Below are 16,772 nucleotides of genomic sequence, written 5' to 3'. Positions count from 1 at the left end.
GGGCAGAGAAGAGGCCATATAGGAACACAGAGAGAAGATGGCCATTTGCAGTCCGGAAAGAGAGGCCACACCATAAGCCAACCCTCATGGCCCCTTGATCCTGGACTTGGAGCCTCCAGGACTGTGAGAAAATAAATTTCTGTAGTTAAGCCACCTAGTCCATGGTGTTTCATTATAGCAGCCCTAGAGGACTAATACAAGGGAAACTTTTTTCATGTGTAGGGTTTTGAACTATTTGAATATTTTTACCATGTATATCACTTTTTCAATTAAAACAGTAGTAGAGGCCCTGTCTTCCCCTAAAATTAGGACCAGTTGATCGGTGAATTTAAAAAGTCAGCTAAAGTGGTACATATTTAAAAATGGCAAATATGACTTTAGTCATTTTATTTTGACTCCAGTGTATAATTATAAGTTCACTCGCCAGTCTTGGTAGTAGGCCTAAAACCTTTTATCTGAGCATGAATTTGCTGTTTGGTGTACCTGCCTTGTCTTTGTTATAAGTTGCATTGTTTACAGTGTTCAGTTTCATTTTCTTCAAAGTGGAGTAAGAAGTTAAAAGTAGCTTTCAAGCAATTTAAATGCCCAGTCTAGATTTTTATGTAGTTTTTTTCCTCCAAAGTTTTACAGATTTGACTTACCTGTGCCTAGTTCTAATAGTAATTTTTGTTTGTTATTCATCTTTATCAATTTAGTTTTCTATGAAAAATAACTTTGTATTTCATTAGTTTACATATTTAAATAGATTTTATAAGTATAATAGGCATACATACTTTAGGGTACAAATATAAATGGACCCTTGTAAGCATATAACTCAGTTAGTTTGCAGAGGAAGTATACAGGTATCGTATAGATAACCATTAGCTTCTCACGCTTAGAGTGCCTTTGTGTTACGTAAATATGGTATTAGTTTATTTTAGTTTTGATTTTGAAAAAATCTCAGACTTACCAAAGAATGAATAGGAAGAATGCTTTTAAATCTCTTATCCAGATTCACTAACTAATAACACTTTTCTAATGCTGACCTCAACTCCTAAATGAGTTTCATGACAGTGTGAATAAAACCAAAATAGTTCAGCCCTTTTTTTGTCGCTAAGCAGATGAAGAAACAAAATTCCAGAAAGTTTATATGGTTTGTTAACATTTTTTTAAGTTTGCTTTTTTACTTCTCTCTAAATATATAACTCCCCCCAGTATGCATTATTTGAGAATTAATTATAGATGTCATACCTCTTTGCCCCTAAATATTTCAGTAGGTATCTCCTGAGAACAAGAACATTCTCTTCATAACTATAATTCACTTGTCAAATTCAGAAGATTTAACATTAATACAATACTATTTTCTGTTAAAACATTCATATCAGTTTGCCACCGTTCTCAGTTATGTCCTTTGTGATGTAAGTATAGTCCACAGAGAGAATGGAGAGTAATGAGTAACAAAGCAAATGGAATTTAGTTTTTAAACATAAGTTCAACTATACTTATTTTTATTTTTAATATATATAATAATGTGGGACTGCCTTGATGCCTTCCTCATGAAAGTTTAGATGTGACATTATAAGATGGACTCAGAGAGATGCTTTGTTTATCTTCTAAGTATTCTTATTTATTGATGTAGTGACACGTTACAAGAATTTTATCTCAGAGAAATTACCTCCCACAAAGATGGCAACATTAGAAGAACCTGCATAGTAATTTGCTTTAATTGTGTTATGAAGTTATTTTACCACTTCTCTGAAAGTTCAAAATTGTTATTATTTATTTTCTTGGTTACCTGCCTGTTTTCTTAAGAACTATGCTTAATGATTAGCATATGTTTCTGCACAACTCTTCTCTGATATCAAGTGTCATTTTCTTCATTTTATCATTTGGACCTCAAGGTTCTGAGATGACATGTGATTTGTCCACCGTTAGAGAACGGTACAATTGCGAACACTAGAAAATATTGCAAAGCAATAAGCTTAAATTGAGATAAATATTTTCTCTAAATGAATCACATGCTTTGACCTTAAAATAAAGATGAGGTAGTTTTTTCTTAAAGCTTCACATAGGTAGAATCCATCAAGCATAATATCTTGTTTTCAAGAGGCTTTAGTCTGCTCAAGGTAAAATACAACTTTAATTTCTTGCTGAAGATGGTAATATTAATCTTGGGTGAAGACTATACTTTCAGGGATAATTTCTATAGTTTGTAAATCTTGGGTGCTATATCAAAGTGAATCAGTTTGTCCACCAGATAAGTGTGGCAGGTGTTCTGTTAAAGTCTGGGGATAAAAAAATGGTAAACAGTGTTTATTGTCATCTAAAAACTTACAATCTTGCAAAGAAAAGCAAGACTAAGAACTATAGCCAGGTGCCATAGAACGTTTCAGTCAATGAAGGACCGTGTATATATATAAGATTATAATTGATCTGAAAAATTTCACCTAGCAATGTTGTCGCTGTTGTAGTGCAATGCATTACTCATGAGTTTGTGGCGATGTTGGTGTGAACAAACCTGCACTACCAATTTTATAAAAGTATAGCATACACAATTATATACAGTCTGTGATACTTGATGATAAACTCTCAACGGTTTGTGTATTTATTATACCAGACTTTTTATCATTATTTTAGAGTGTATTCCTTCTACTTATACAAAAAGCTAACTGTAAAACAGCCTCAGGCAGGTCCTTTGGGAAGTATTCCAGAAGAAAACTTTGTTAAATTAGTGTGTGTTGAAATAATGTGTGTTATTGCCCTTGAAGACCTTCTAGTAGGACAAAATGTGGAGGAAAACAGCAATATTGGTGATCCTGACCGTGTAGACCTAGACTAGTGGGTGTGGTTGTGCCTCAGTTATTAACAAAGTTTAAAAAGTAAAAATATATACAATAAAAAATTATAAAAATAGTAAAAAATCGTCCAGGTATGGTGGTTCACACCTGTAATCCCAGCACTTTGGGAGGCCAAGGCAGGTGGGTTGCTTGAGCCCAGGAATTTGAGACTAGCCTGGGAAGCATGGTGAGACCTGATCTCTACAAAATAATTTAAAAATTAACTAGGCATGGTGGCACACACCTGTAGTCTCAGCTACTCAGGAGGCTGAGGTAGGAGGATTGCTGGATCCTGGGGGGTTGAATCTGGGCCCTGATTATACTGCTACTCTCTAGCCTGGGTGGCAGAGGGAGACTCTGTCTCAAAATTTAAAAAAAAATTTAAAAATAGTAAAAGCTTATAGAGTGAAAATACAAAATATTTTTGTACAGCTATACAATGTATTTGTGTTTGAAGCTAAGTGTTAGGAGTCAAAAAGTTTAAAAGTTTATAGAGTCAAAAAATTACTGTAAGCTAAGGTTAATTAATTGAAGAAAAAAGTTTTTAAAGTGCAGCCTAATTGTACAGTCATGTCCTTCCTAGGTCTTCACGTTTACTCACCAGTCACTCACTGACTTGCCCAGGGCAACTTGCAGTCCTGCAAACTTGATTTATGAAGTGCCCTATACAAGAATATAATCTTTAAATCTTTTATGCCATATTTTTATTGTGCCTTCTCTATGTGTATCTAAACAAATACTTATCATTATTTACAACTGCCTACAATATTCAGTACAGTAATATGCTAGACAGGCTTGTAGCCTAGGAGCAATAGGCTATACCATATAGCCCAAGTGTGTAGTAGGCTATACCATCTAGGCTTGTGTACGTACACTCTGATGTTTGCATAAGGACTAAATCACCTGACAACCCATTTCACAACATATATGCCTGTCATCAAGTGACACATGGCTGTATTGAAAATTGAAGTAAATTACAGAGTCAAGTGAACAATATACATATATATATACACACATGTACACAAGTACATGAATACCTTAGCAAATAAAATTGTCTAAGGTGATCTGTAATATTAAATTGTTGTTTAACAATAAATTAAGATCACAAATGGAAACAAATAGCAATGCTGCTATACCTGGGGCACAGCAACAGGAGGAAGCCATGACTATTCATAGGAATAAACAGTCACAAGAAAGTTCAATAGAACAAGGCAAGAGCCATGGCTGTAGAAGATGGGCTGCGCAGCAGAGGAATGCAGACATTGCTAACCCGGCCCTGACCTATTTCTCTTCCCAGAAATCTGACCTCCAGCTTTATCCATGTTGTTACAAATGGCAAATGACAGGATTCCATTCTTTTTTTTTTTTAGACAGTTTCACTCTTTTGCCCATGCTGGAGTGCAATGGTATGATCTCGGCTCACTGCAACCTTCCCCCACCGGCCCCACCCCCCCGACTTCAAGCAATTCTTCTGGCTCAGCCTCCCAATAGCTGGGACTACAGGCATCAACCACCATGCCTGGCTAATTTTGTATATCAAAATTTTGTATTTCATCATGTTGGCCAGGCTGGTCTCAAACTCCTAACCTCAGGTGATTTGCCCGCCTTGGCCTCCCAAAGTGCTTGGACTATAGGCATCTGCCACCATGCCTGGCTAATTTTGTATTTTTAGTAGAGATGGGGTTTCACCATGTTGGGCAGGCTGGTCTCTAACTCCCGAGTGCAAGTGATTCGCCCACCTTGGCTTCCCAAAATGCTGGGATTACAGGTGTGAGCCATTGCACCCAGCCAATGTCATTCTTCATAATGGCTGAAAAGTTATTTCTTTATTTTCTTTTCTTTTAGAAATGAACATGCTTTAACATTTTACTCATGAGTCATGGCTCACATGTACAGCAAGAGAGGGTCTGGTGAATAGGGAAATTCCCAGAATAGGATGAACACGAAAAGGACCACAGTGATGAAGTACAGGCAGCACACTCAGTCTCAGAACAGTCACCAGCCACCAAGGAATTAACTGATCATCTCAATGGGGCTGAAAACAATCCAGTGAGTCCCCAGAGGCTCCTGCTCATTGACACTTTCACAGTAGATAACAGTAGATGATGTGCGGAAAAATAGCTAAAAATGGAGGCCCAAAATAACTAGCCATTGTGCGTAATGTAAGAGAGACCCATTTGGAGATATCTGTACCAGTGAAAACCAAACAATGTGGTTGAGAGTTATGAGGATGATAACTTTTAGGTCTGGAGACCCAGTCTATCCCACTCAATGTAGGAGCTGTGAAGCAGGGGAGATTCCATGTTAAGAGGAGAATAGCCAAGCTTCTATTTCTACCTTGCCCAATTGGGAAGGCTGTACAAATCGGGGCTAATCATCCCTGGCCTCGCCCTGAGAAACGTGGGCAGCAGCTTCAGGTGGCCACAGAGGATGCAGGCAGCTTTCTTAAAAGACTTCTTCATACTTGATAAGCAGTGCTGGGCAATAACAGCAGTACCAAAATTACTTCATTCTGTCTTTTCTGCATGTAAATTGATTTGTTCCTCTCTACTGTTCTGAAGAGCCCAGCACAGGTGATACAGCATACCTACTCAGCTACAGATTTCCAGTTTTTGTTTCTGTTTATTATTGTTTTGGTATTTTCCTGCAAAATTCTAAAAATATGCTTAAAACTTCCTTCAGGACTCACAATTTCAAAAAAATCAAATTTTTAGTTTATTACAAAATCATTCTACTTGTCTTTGCTACCCAACTCTTATTGTCTCATTATTATTTTCAGTTTGTCTAGTGGTTATGTTTGTAACTTTTGAAGTGCTTTCTCAAGCTCTATTTCTGGATCTATCATGTTTATGTATTTATGTTCTTAATATTCACAAGGTCTCATAACAATTGGAATCCTTGGGCCAGGCATGGTGGCTCACGCCTGTAATCCAAGCACTTTGGAGGCCAAGGCAGGCGGATCACCTGAGGTCGGGAGTTCAAGACCAGCCTGACCAACATGGTGAAACTTCGTCTTAAAAAAAAAAAAAATTGGAATCCTTATGTGTTTCTTACATAATCCACTCCCAAATTCTGTCAACTCTAACTCCGTGTGTGTGTGTGTGTGTGTGTGAGTGAGATGGAGTCTCCCTGTCTTGTCCAGGATGGAGTACAGTGGCACGATCTCCACTCACTGCAACCTCTGCCTCGTGGGTTCAAGCAATTCTCCTGCCTCAGCCTCCAAGTAGCTGGAACTACAGGTGCCTGCCGCTGTTCCCAGCTAATTTTTGTATTTTTTAGTAGAGACGGGGTTTTGCCATGTTGGCCAGGCTGGTCTTAAGCTCTTCGCCTCAGGTTATCCACCTGTCTTGGTCTCCCAAAGTGCTGGGATTACAGGCATGAGCCACCACACCTGGCCAACTCTAACATTATTTTTAAATGGCTAATTTTCATAGAGTTTAAATGGTTTTCTATGACTGTAATTAAGTTGTCCATACTTTGTTTCTATGTTGATTTAATCATATTTTTGCTATTAATATTGTGTAAATTTCTTTCTCCATAGATCCAAGACATACACGTAAATGAATACAATGAATAAAAATAACACCTGGGAAGTTTCAAGGTAATGTTTTTGCATATCATTTTTTTAAATAAAAACAAATTTTTTTTTGAGACAGCGTCTCTCTCTGTCGCCCAGGTTGAGTGCAGTGGTGTGATCATGACTCACCGTATCCTCAACCTCCTGCACTCAAGTGATCCTGCCATCTTGGCCTCCCAAAGTGCTGGGATTACAGGTGTGAGCCACCATTCCTGGCCAAGTGTCATTTTTTAATGTTTATAATCTCATATATTCTCAAAGTAATGTTCATCGTAATTAACTTTATGCTTAGCCATTGTTTTATTGCACAGATTTATAGTTTTTTTTTTAGAATTTGTAATTGCCTTTTTAAATTTGTTGTTGTTATAACTAACATACAATTTCTTTTTAACATTTTTAAAACTTTTTTCTCTTAAATTTTTTTTGTACTCTTTTTTCTTTTTCTTTAGGGAAACTGTTATTAATAACATACAATTTCATCTCACTAACATTGCTAATAATTGGTTCTCAAGTTTCTTAATCATTGCCTTTCATCTACTAAAGCCACTTCTATTTTTTTGAAAGGGAAAGCTCTCTTTCAGGACTTCTTGAAATTCTTTTGTAACTTGAATCAGGTACTATTTATTTCTGCTAAAAATCTGTCAAAGTATTTCTCTTTACTGGACTGCTGGACTAGGGCCATAATGGTATTTATGACCTTCTCTAAAATGATTACTGCTACTTTAAGTCAGGTTTTAAAGTTCACAGATCATAGTGTATTTTTTTAAAGAGCATTGGGAGTTATTTATTTCCAAGATTTCATGATGCAGACATTCTGTGGTCAGCAAATGGTCTCAAAGAAAGTCTACTGTATATATCTGACTTGGAAGGAAAAACAGTGATAGGAGACTGAAGTCTTTGGCTTCCTCATTTAGGCCATGCACGTCAGTGCTTCTGTCCCCTCCTTGGCCAGTAGTGCAGTGTCTAGGCAGATTAAATTCTTAGAAGGGTGCTGGTCAGCCAGAGATCACAGATGTGCAAAAGTTGGCTTAAAAAAAATTCAGTGTCCCATAATTGGATTCTCTGCTGCAACAAACTCTACCGTGTGCCACTGTCTGCCATTTGCCTATGCCTATCCTAGACTGCTCTTCTAAATTTCCTGTGGCAGTAGCTTTAAGTCCCGGTCTCACCCAACATTGGACTTCCTTCATTTGTGAGTGGAATTTGCAAGTGTAAAGGTGTCCTGTACTGTTTGTTTCTGAGGCATTGTTTCAAGTAAAATGGCATTTTTTTTTGAGACTGAGTCTTGCTCTGTTGCCAGGCTAGAGTGCAATTGTGCGATCTTGGCACACTATAATCTTCTATTCCCTCGTTCAAGTGATTCTCCTGCCTCAGCCTCCCAAGTAGCTGAGACTACAGGCATGTGCCACCACACCCAGCTAATTGGTGTATTTTTTGTAGAAACGGGGTTTCACCATGTTGGTCAGGATGGGGGAAATTACTTTCTATTAGAATTCTGAATAATGTGTACATAATTTTTATAATGTGAAGGAAAAGGCAGGGTGTGGTGGCTCATGCCTGTAATCCCAGCACTTGGGGAGGCCGAGGTAGGCAGATCTGCTGAGGTAGGTGGATCACAAGGTCAGGAGTTTGAGACCAGCCTGACAAACATGGTGAAACCCAATCTCTACTAAAAAAAAATACAAAAATTAGCTGGGGGTAGGGGCACACACCTATAATGCCAGCTACTTGGGAGGCTGAGACAGGAGAATCACTTGAACCCAGGAAGCAGAGGTTGTAGTGAGCCAAGATGGCACCACTGCACTCCAACCTGAGCGACAGAGCAAGACTCTGTCTCTAAATAAATAAATAAATGAATAAAGTGAAGGAAAAATGTCAAGCATTTCACTAACAAATGAAAGCAAACCTCACAAGACTCTGCCAGAAGGGAATTCCAAGAACACTTTCTTCATCATTTCCTTTGAGCTCACAAATCTATAGGTTGGTGATTTAGCCTAGGCAGCTTTTCAGGTCTCAGCTGGGCTCATTCATGGGACTGGGGAACAGCTGGCTATCAGCTGGTGCTTCACAGGTCTGGAGATTGGCTGGGGTGACTTAGTTTTGCTCCACATGTCTCCCTCCAGCAGGCTGGCCCTGGCATGTTCTCATGGTAAAGGCAGAGCTTCTATTGGAGTACTTGTCTCCTGGTACTTTTTTTTCCTAAGCTTCCAACATAGGTTTCTTTAGTGTGCTTCCCAAGTCGGCTTCACAATTTCTCCACAAGATTTCAGTCATTTTACATGAAGTAGAGCAACAGTATTGCAGACCCTCTTCTTGGCCACAGAAAGTCACCAGATTAAGGAAGGGAAGAAGGGGAGAGGAAGGCAGTAGGGGCCACTGGTCTTGGTAAAGCACAAATAGTAACTGGAAAGCACCAACCGCAGAGAAGGCAGAAGAGCAGCTTCAGGGCGAACACTCCAGGCTCCAGAGAAAAGCAGATGCCGATGCCAGTCCTGGCTTCTCTACTCACCATGGGCAAGTTATTTATCTCACAGCCTCAGATTCCTTGGAGGTGAAATGGGATAATGCTTTAAGGCTGTTGTGAAGATCAGATACAAACATGGAACTTGGCACATCAGCTGTTGCACAGGTACTCAACGAAATGATTATACTAGGACTTAGGTGAGGGAATACTATGGGCTTTAAAAGAAATCCCAGCCTGAGGCTTATACTGCTGGCATGGGGACAAGGACAGAGACAGACATTTCCCTTGACTTTTCACTTTCAGAAGTCCACAGGCAACTTATCCTAGTCTTCTGACTCCGATACCACTACCCTACCTCAAATCCTGGATGTGGGCACTGTATTCTCCCTACAGCTGTGGAGCTCTCAGTTCCCCAGGCTGGTTCCCCAGGCTGGATCCAGCCAAGAAATGCCCGTGCTACATCAAACATCTGTGGCTTCTGGGCAGTGAGTGCTCTGGAGTCCACTGGTCCTTGCCTGGGTCCTATGCTGGGAGGCAGAGGTGTCAGTGATTCCAGCTACTGGGATGCCTGGTGGCTGGCCTGGGACCAGGAGCATTCCAGCCAAGTGTCGCCATCACTAGTGGCCCCACAGGTGGCCTTTTAGCTCCTCACCTGGGGCCCTAGACACAGGCAGAGAGCATGGTGCCCAACCCCAAGCATGTAGTCTCATAGTGAATTATTGAAACAGCAACAAGATAGATAAATTGTCCCACCAGTCCTTTACATAGGTTCTTTCCAACAGCTTTGGAGAATGTGGGTGTCTCCTTATCCTCATTTGCATAAGACATCATTCATGTTGAACAGTTTAGACAGTATGTACAACAGGAATGGGTTTAGTGAACAGAGAGATTCCCAGGATAGCCCAGATGGATACAAAAATGAAAAAGACAAAAATGACAAAGTTCAGATAGTGCACTCTGCTTATTAATTTATGAGAGTCACCAAATGCCAACCAGTTTTCTTTTCTATAGTTGAACTCTGTGATCCTATGAATAAGGCTGACCACAAGTCCAGTGAGTGGAGCCTGCTGTTAATTGACTCTTACAGTAGATGGCAAGGAGGAAAACATCTATACTTGGAGTCCCAAGGTAATGAGCAAATTATTCTATGTAACAGAAGAGTGGCCCATTTGGAGATAACTGTACTAATGGGACCCATATGATGCAAATGAGAGTTATCAGGATGAGAAATAACTTTCTAGCTGTAAGGAGCTCCATCTTTCCGTCACTCTGGTGTCTGCTCAGAGACCTTGGTGTAGAGGTTGCACCCTGAAGAGAGTGCTGGTGATGTGAAGGTGGTCAGGGAGCTGGAGAGTCCTTCTCATTGCTTATCCTCTTCAGAATCCACTTACTTTCCCCTGAAGTTGATATATTGCCAGCATCTTCTTTTCAGATCTGCAGAACATGCAGAATGAGGTCATTGTGTACATGGTCCTTATGGGAAGCTGAAGAGTCATCCTCATTGCTGCTGAGATTTTCCAGAATCCACTCAAGATTATGTGAAGTTGACATATGGGAACCATCTTCGTCCTCATCCATTGACTTGCCAGATGTTATGCTGAGAACTTCAGGAGCAGCTGAAGAGTCTTCATCCTTATAGTTGCCTTCATAAATGATGTCCAGAGGAGACGTGTATTCTATGTTTTTGAGGCTGTCTTGGTCTTCCATGGGGCTTTCTCCAATGCCCTGCAACAAGGAAACTGCTTCAGTATGTTCTCAACAGAAAGATTTTCATTTGCTTTTGAGTCCACCGTGACCACAGATGAGGCCTCCTTTTCTGACCTGTCACTTGGAAAATCCTATACCTGATCTTCATTGGAAGTTTCAATGAATTATTCCTTAGCATGTACTCTGTTATGTGGCCAGATGGTTTTGACCCACTGGCAGGGCAGGCAGCATATCTTCTGGACCACTGAGGATACGTTTCTCACAGATGCAACTATCTGGGGTTGGTGTCACAGGTTGTAGAGGAATTTACCAAGACAGTTGTAGGTAAAGAAAGGCAGATTTATTAAAGAAAGTATGAAAATATGTTGCAAAATTGCAATAGGCAGTACAGCAGAGAAGGGGCTATCTGCAAAGAGGCAGGGGTGGAAGGGAAGTTTTATAGGGTTGTACTGCATAGGGCTGTGTACAGAATGAGGCTATTGTGTGGAATGAGGTCATCTCTCAGAACAATTGTTTATTATTCTTCCCTACCTGGGGCCTTTCCCTACCTGAGGCCTCTTCCTCATTGTTGCTTACTTATCAGGAATCGACATTCCCCCATGAGAGAATAGCAATGACAGATTTTTGGCATTGGAGTAGAGGTCTCATGTTTCAACTGCTTCCTGTTGACCAGGGGCATAGAGTTAACCCTACCTGTGGTTGTTGGCCTATCAGGAAACCCTGTGAGCCATTGCCCTGGGTTGTGGGACCTAGGATATTGGATCATGCTGGAGGAAGGCATTCATCAGAGAGGGGGAGCATGTCTAGGCAAAGCTGGCTTCCAGCTGAATGGGAGACGACTAAAGGTAGCAGGCATCATTGAGGAGAGACTGATATCCTGTTCATAGCACCATTTGAAGGTGAAACTACTGAATTCTAGAAGATAAAATTTTTGTTTCTTGAGCCAGTTACCAAAAAGGCAAAGAAAAAACTTTTGGAGTCTAACTGTTTTTCCTTATTGGAAGCCCATTTAGATAACCTGGAAGTTAAACTTGATGAAAAAAAATTCTTAAATTTGATTAGATACAGCATAGGGAACCAATTTTAGAGAGGCTTTTATTCTTGATTACGTATAATGTTCCTTTTATGAATTTCCTTTCATGAATTTTCTCATGATTTACACAGACCATCTACAATATGCCCAGAATTTCTGACGTGTCCTAAGCATCCCTCTTTCTTAAACAAGCAGTCATTTTACTTTAGGACAAGAATTTACCGTACAAAATCCTTTCTCATGTAAAATCTTTATAACCTTCATTACTAAAAATACCTCTTTACCTTTATAACTTTATGTTTTTCTTGTTTTCTGGTTCCTTTTATCTTGTTTTATATATAACCATTAAATAACCTTTGAATGAGACAAAAGTTATTTTCCTTTTGTTAGGGATTTATGGTTTATACTGCGTGTTGCTGTGTGAGTTCTTTGGAAGGGAAGCAAATGAGGAGGTTATTTACATATTGTAGAAGTTGTTCCATCAAGAGATTATTCAGTTGGCTTTCTTGCTAGGGCTTGTCTGAATAAGTATGGACTATTTTAAATGCCTGAGATAGGACTATTTAGGTTGAAGTTATTTAGTAAAGATTTAGGTAGCTTTCTCAGGAGAAATAGGGCTATCAGAGGAAAAGATGAATTCAGAGGTTGAGTAAATATTAAGCAGGGACCCATCTTGGAAAGAATGTTTTTGCCCCAAAGAGATGTGGGGTATTTAGATGTTACCAGAGCATGGAGGGAAAATAGTAATTGATCCCTTAAGTAGTATAAAGGGTGTGGACTTTTCTTTTGGAGGGAGAGGGTGCCACCTGTTTCCATTACCTAACAGGATTTGGAGGAGAGTTGCTTAGAGAAGGAGATTAGTACAGAGTCACTGTGAGTCATTTAGCCAAAATGATAAGTCCAGAATTTTTAAAAGGCAACAATCTTTACTTGCTGATAGAGGGGAGACTCAACTTTCAAAACAGGCTGCAATAAAGATAGCACGAGGACAGCTGAATCTGTCTCCTTTTTCTTCCCTCCTTTTTCTGTCATTCATTTAAAAGGCAAACAAAATTATTTCACTTTCTTTTTATATTACATGAAAATCTCGCTTAAAAGAGAAAGTCAAATGGCACCTTTGTACTAGTTTCTATTAATGTTAAGTCCAATTCATAATAAAATCATATATATAAATCTATCCAATCTTTATTAGCTTGACCATAAGGTAAGATTTCCATAAACCTCTTATAACCCTTTATCGTCTTCTGTTAAGCAGCAGATCAATGATCTAAGAAAACTATTATTCAGACACATGGCCCAGATTTTGGACCTGCGTTAGTGTGCTTTTATTTCAGTGTTCAGCCGATGGGGAAACTAAACAATCCTCTTCAAATCTTAGCCAGCTTTTTTATATCCAAAGAACTTTTTACCAGATCAGCCTTACACAACTTACTTTTTTACTTGCTTAAACCTTCAGCTTTATCCCATTACTCCTGTAGATTAGGCCAATCCTTAAAATCCTCTGAGCAAGACAAAATTACATTTCCTTTAACAAAAGCCACATTTCCATGCCTCCTTATAACCTCCCACCAAAACCACATTCTACTTTCCTTCTACACCTTGAATGTAAACTGTTTCTCCAGTAGTCTCAAGCACATGTTTCAATGTTAACTCTCAGAAACTTTTATTTTTGGTGAAAAACCTGATGAATGATTTTAACCATATATAAAAGATTGCAGAGTTCAGGACAAGGACAGAGAAGAAGATAATGTCTGACTCTTCCCAGCCTAGCCATGGGATCAGGCTAACTCCATGTCCCCAGGCCTTACCTGGAATCTAATGGCTATAAAACAAGCCAATTATTAAAAGTCATAGAAACAGTTTATAGCCTTAAAGCATCGGGCAAACAGTATCTGACTGCCTAATTTGGTTTAAATGTATAAACTTTGAAGACATCTTTTACTTTACCAATAATTTTTAAACTCTTTTTAAAGATTATTAGTCATGTGACCTAAAAGGCATTAAAGTTTTAATTTTTCTGACAATATGTTCAAGGGCTTATTTTTCTTTAAGCCAATTAGAACTCTGTATATAAACATCATACACACAGCACATATAAAATACACAGACAGAAATGGAGAATTAAGACAACATTCCATCAACTGAGAAGTTTTTAGAGAGAAAGCAGGGGCTTTAAAAACCAATGTCTGTACACATACAGCCCAAATATAAGCTTAAAGTTGATTTCTAACTACAGAGCTTTTAAAAGAATAATCTTTTAAAAATCTTTTATTACCAGATTTTAGTCAGGAGAAATGACTAGTATTTCCAGCTTTTGAATCTTTTACTAACGGTAATTAAGTCTATGATATCAATAAACCTTAACTAAGAGGATGACTTAAACAGAGACACATAAGCTGTCTCCAAAGAGATGGTCAATGATTTACAGGATCTAGAATTGCCCCAAAGGTAATCTGATAAAAGAAAATTTCAAGACAGGAAATCAGAAGCCGTTCATAGAGGGGAAAAGAATCAATAAATGGCAAAAATACCACTAGTATTAAATCACAAAGGACTCACTTTGAAAGATAAGAATTGAATGCAGGCCACCATTGTGAGAGGGCAAAGCCTTAGCCACTGGTCTACAGCACAAGGTGACTGCTGTTTTTTCCAGGAGGAGTTTTGAGCATTTTCAAGCTTGCAAAGGATTTTAACTACTCAAGATAATTTTCTAAGACTAGCCATGTTTTTATTATGCATCCTTCTTTCAATTTAACCTTTTTCTTTTATTGGTCTACCCAGTTCCAATGGTGACCCAATCTAAAAGGCTGTTAACATCCAGATAGTAATTTTCCAGGTTTTTACCATATAAGCAAAAGGTTATTTTCAGAACGGGGTAGAAGAGGCATCTCCGTGATAGGCAACTCTTTAACTCAGAGGGGAAATTTATAATTTTACTTGCTGCCTCCAGAGTTGCCCTTGGCTTTGTTTTGTTGATAATGGTGTTTGATTTGGAAGCCAGCTGGGGCAGAGACCCCTACCCCAGCAGAAGGCTATCAGGGGTGTCTGATGGGATTCTGTCCTGGGGCCCCTTCAGCCCTCAGGGCAGTCCCATTTCCAGTGGCCAAGCTTGTGGCAGAGGGGGCAAACCAGAGGATTTTCCCCATTTATCCCACTGGGGCAGTTTGCCTTCCAGTGGCCTGGCCTTCTGCACTGATCGCAGTTACCTGGAGGATATTCTGAGGGCAACCTAGATAGGGCTGGGGTCTCATAAAACAGTCAGCAGTTAAGTCTACCTTCTCTCCCTGTGTTTTCTGTGCTTTTCTTTTTCCTTAGCCCTGTCCTTTTTATTCTGCTCTCAGTTATAAGAGACTGAGGAGACTAATTTGAGGATTTCCTGCATGGGGGCCATGCTATTAAGATATTACACAAGAAAATTAGATGTGCCCTATTTTCTCTGCACCTCTGAGCCCGCTGTCTGTCCGGCTTTTTTAAGTTTTAATTTCCAGGACTTGAACTTGCTGCCATGTTCTCTGAAGAAGCAAAGCTTTTCGTGCAAGGGTGCAACTTTAACACCAATGAGCAGGTGCTAGAAGACCACTTTAGCAGCTTCAGGCCTATCTCTGAGGTGGTCGCTGTGAAGGAGACTCAGTGGTCCAGGGGTTTTGGTTTCATCACCTTCATCACCTTTTAGTAATGATGGGGTTTCACTATGTTGGCCAGGCTGGTCTCAAACTCCTAATCTCTGGCGATCCACCCACCTTGGCCTCCCGAAGTGTTGGGATTATAGGTGTGAGCCACTGCACCTGGCCAACTTCTTGTTTTTAAATTGAGCTCCCAAGGTAGCTAGCTAAAGACCTTTTAGACAGCTTCATCTTTTAAAAATAATTTTCCTTTTGTTTAAAGAAAAATTATGGAACATTTGTAGAGTCTGATTGTTTTTCACCAGTTTTTTAGTTTGAGCTCTCAGGATTATTGGATCTAGCAATAACGGTTCTGGCATTTGGCCAGGCTGGTTTTTAAAAATTAATGTGTATCCAGGAACATTTTAAAAAACCTGTACACAGTGTTTATTGTGGTTAGGTAGCAATTTCCAAATGTACCTATAAGAAATCTGCATCAAGAACATGATTATCTTGGGGTGTTCTCTAATTCAGATCACCAAACTGATTATATAGAAGAGTTGCTTTAAAATGTTTGTAAATGTCTTTTTTTTTTTTTTTAATACCAGAAGAAAAAAAATTTTTTTTTTTTTTATATAATGTTTATAAATTTCTCTAAAAAAAATTTTAAAAAAAAAAAAAAACAAAAAAAAAAAAAAAAAAAAAAAAGAAAATTAGATGTTTCTTTTTTAGAGTCTGAGAGTTAAATTTGTCTTGTTTTTTTAGGATGTAGCCCAGAGGTGAATCTGAAGAAATAGACGGGGTTTATCACATATTGGGACAAGAAAATGATGAGCCACTCGGGGGTAATGTCTGCTGGGGACATGAACTACACTTGCTTTAGGGGCATTCTGCTGAGGAAGAGGGTTTTGCTCACATTGCAGAGGGACATGAGTGCACTTTTTAAAGGGGCGTCCCACCCACTGGAAAAGACCTCTCAGCACTGGTGCCTTATTTTGGGTGATCAGCCCAGGTATGAGGAAAAAGGGTAAAGAGAAAAAGACAGCCTACTGCCAGCCCAAGGAGAGAAGGGACAGGAATGGGGACACTCACTGCTCTGAGGCCACTTGAGATCACCTGATTTTGGAACATCCAGAGCAGGATGTCTGGCTGTCTTCATTGGAGAATGTAGAATGAGAAAGAGGGGGTCTGAGTTCCTCAAAACATGTGCCAATTGTGCCACACAAAGGGACTGGGGACTTTTAACCAGAAAGTTTAGGAGAGAGTCTTCCTCCCTCCTGGGTAAGGCAGCCAAAGTTGTTCACCCTCTGGTCTTCAGGCTACACTAAGGAGTGGCCCAGTTGTCATCAGTTGCCAGAGGGATGCTAGAGTTTGTCTGCTGGAGGATCAGGAAAGGAAAGTAGACTCTGAACTCTTACCTGGTCAGGCAGTGGTGGTCAGACATCTTTTTATGGGGACCGTCCGATCTGCTAAGAGTGGGCACGGCCAGGGACCTTCAGCTGCCTCTGGGGTTGGATGCTGTCACCGAGAGGCTGGAGTTGGAGGACAGGAAAGGGAGAGAGTAGGGGAACAG

At 39.6% G+C, this 16,772-nt stretch overlaps 1 long non-coding RNA gene across 1 annotated transcript; it reads left to right on the top strand.

The window, feature by feature from the left end:
• The first annotated feature begins 5,748 nt into the window (after positions 1–5,748).
• LOC116560319 lies at positions 5,749–10,299 on the top strand. The gene is made up of 3 exons (XR_004272910.1): positions 5,749–5,785; positions 6,358–6,417; positions 9,869–10,299. It is a non-coding gene; the product is annotated as an uncharacterized LOC116560319 (long non-coding RNA).
• Positions 10,300–16,772: the final 6,473 nt, after the last annotated feature.

Source organism: Sapajus apella, unplaced genomic scaffold, assembly GCF_009761245.1.
Source record: "Sapajus apella isolate SASKATOON/1434 unplaced genomic scaffold, GSC_monkey_1.0 scaffold25, whole genome shotgun sequence".
Taxonomy (NCBI): Eukaryota; Metazoa; Chordata; class Mammalia; order Primates; family Cebidae; genus Sapajus; species Sapajus apella.
The sequence above is the reverse complement of the archived record's forward strand: the minus strand, read 5'-3'. Positions and strand labels throughout refer to the sequence as shown.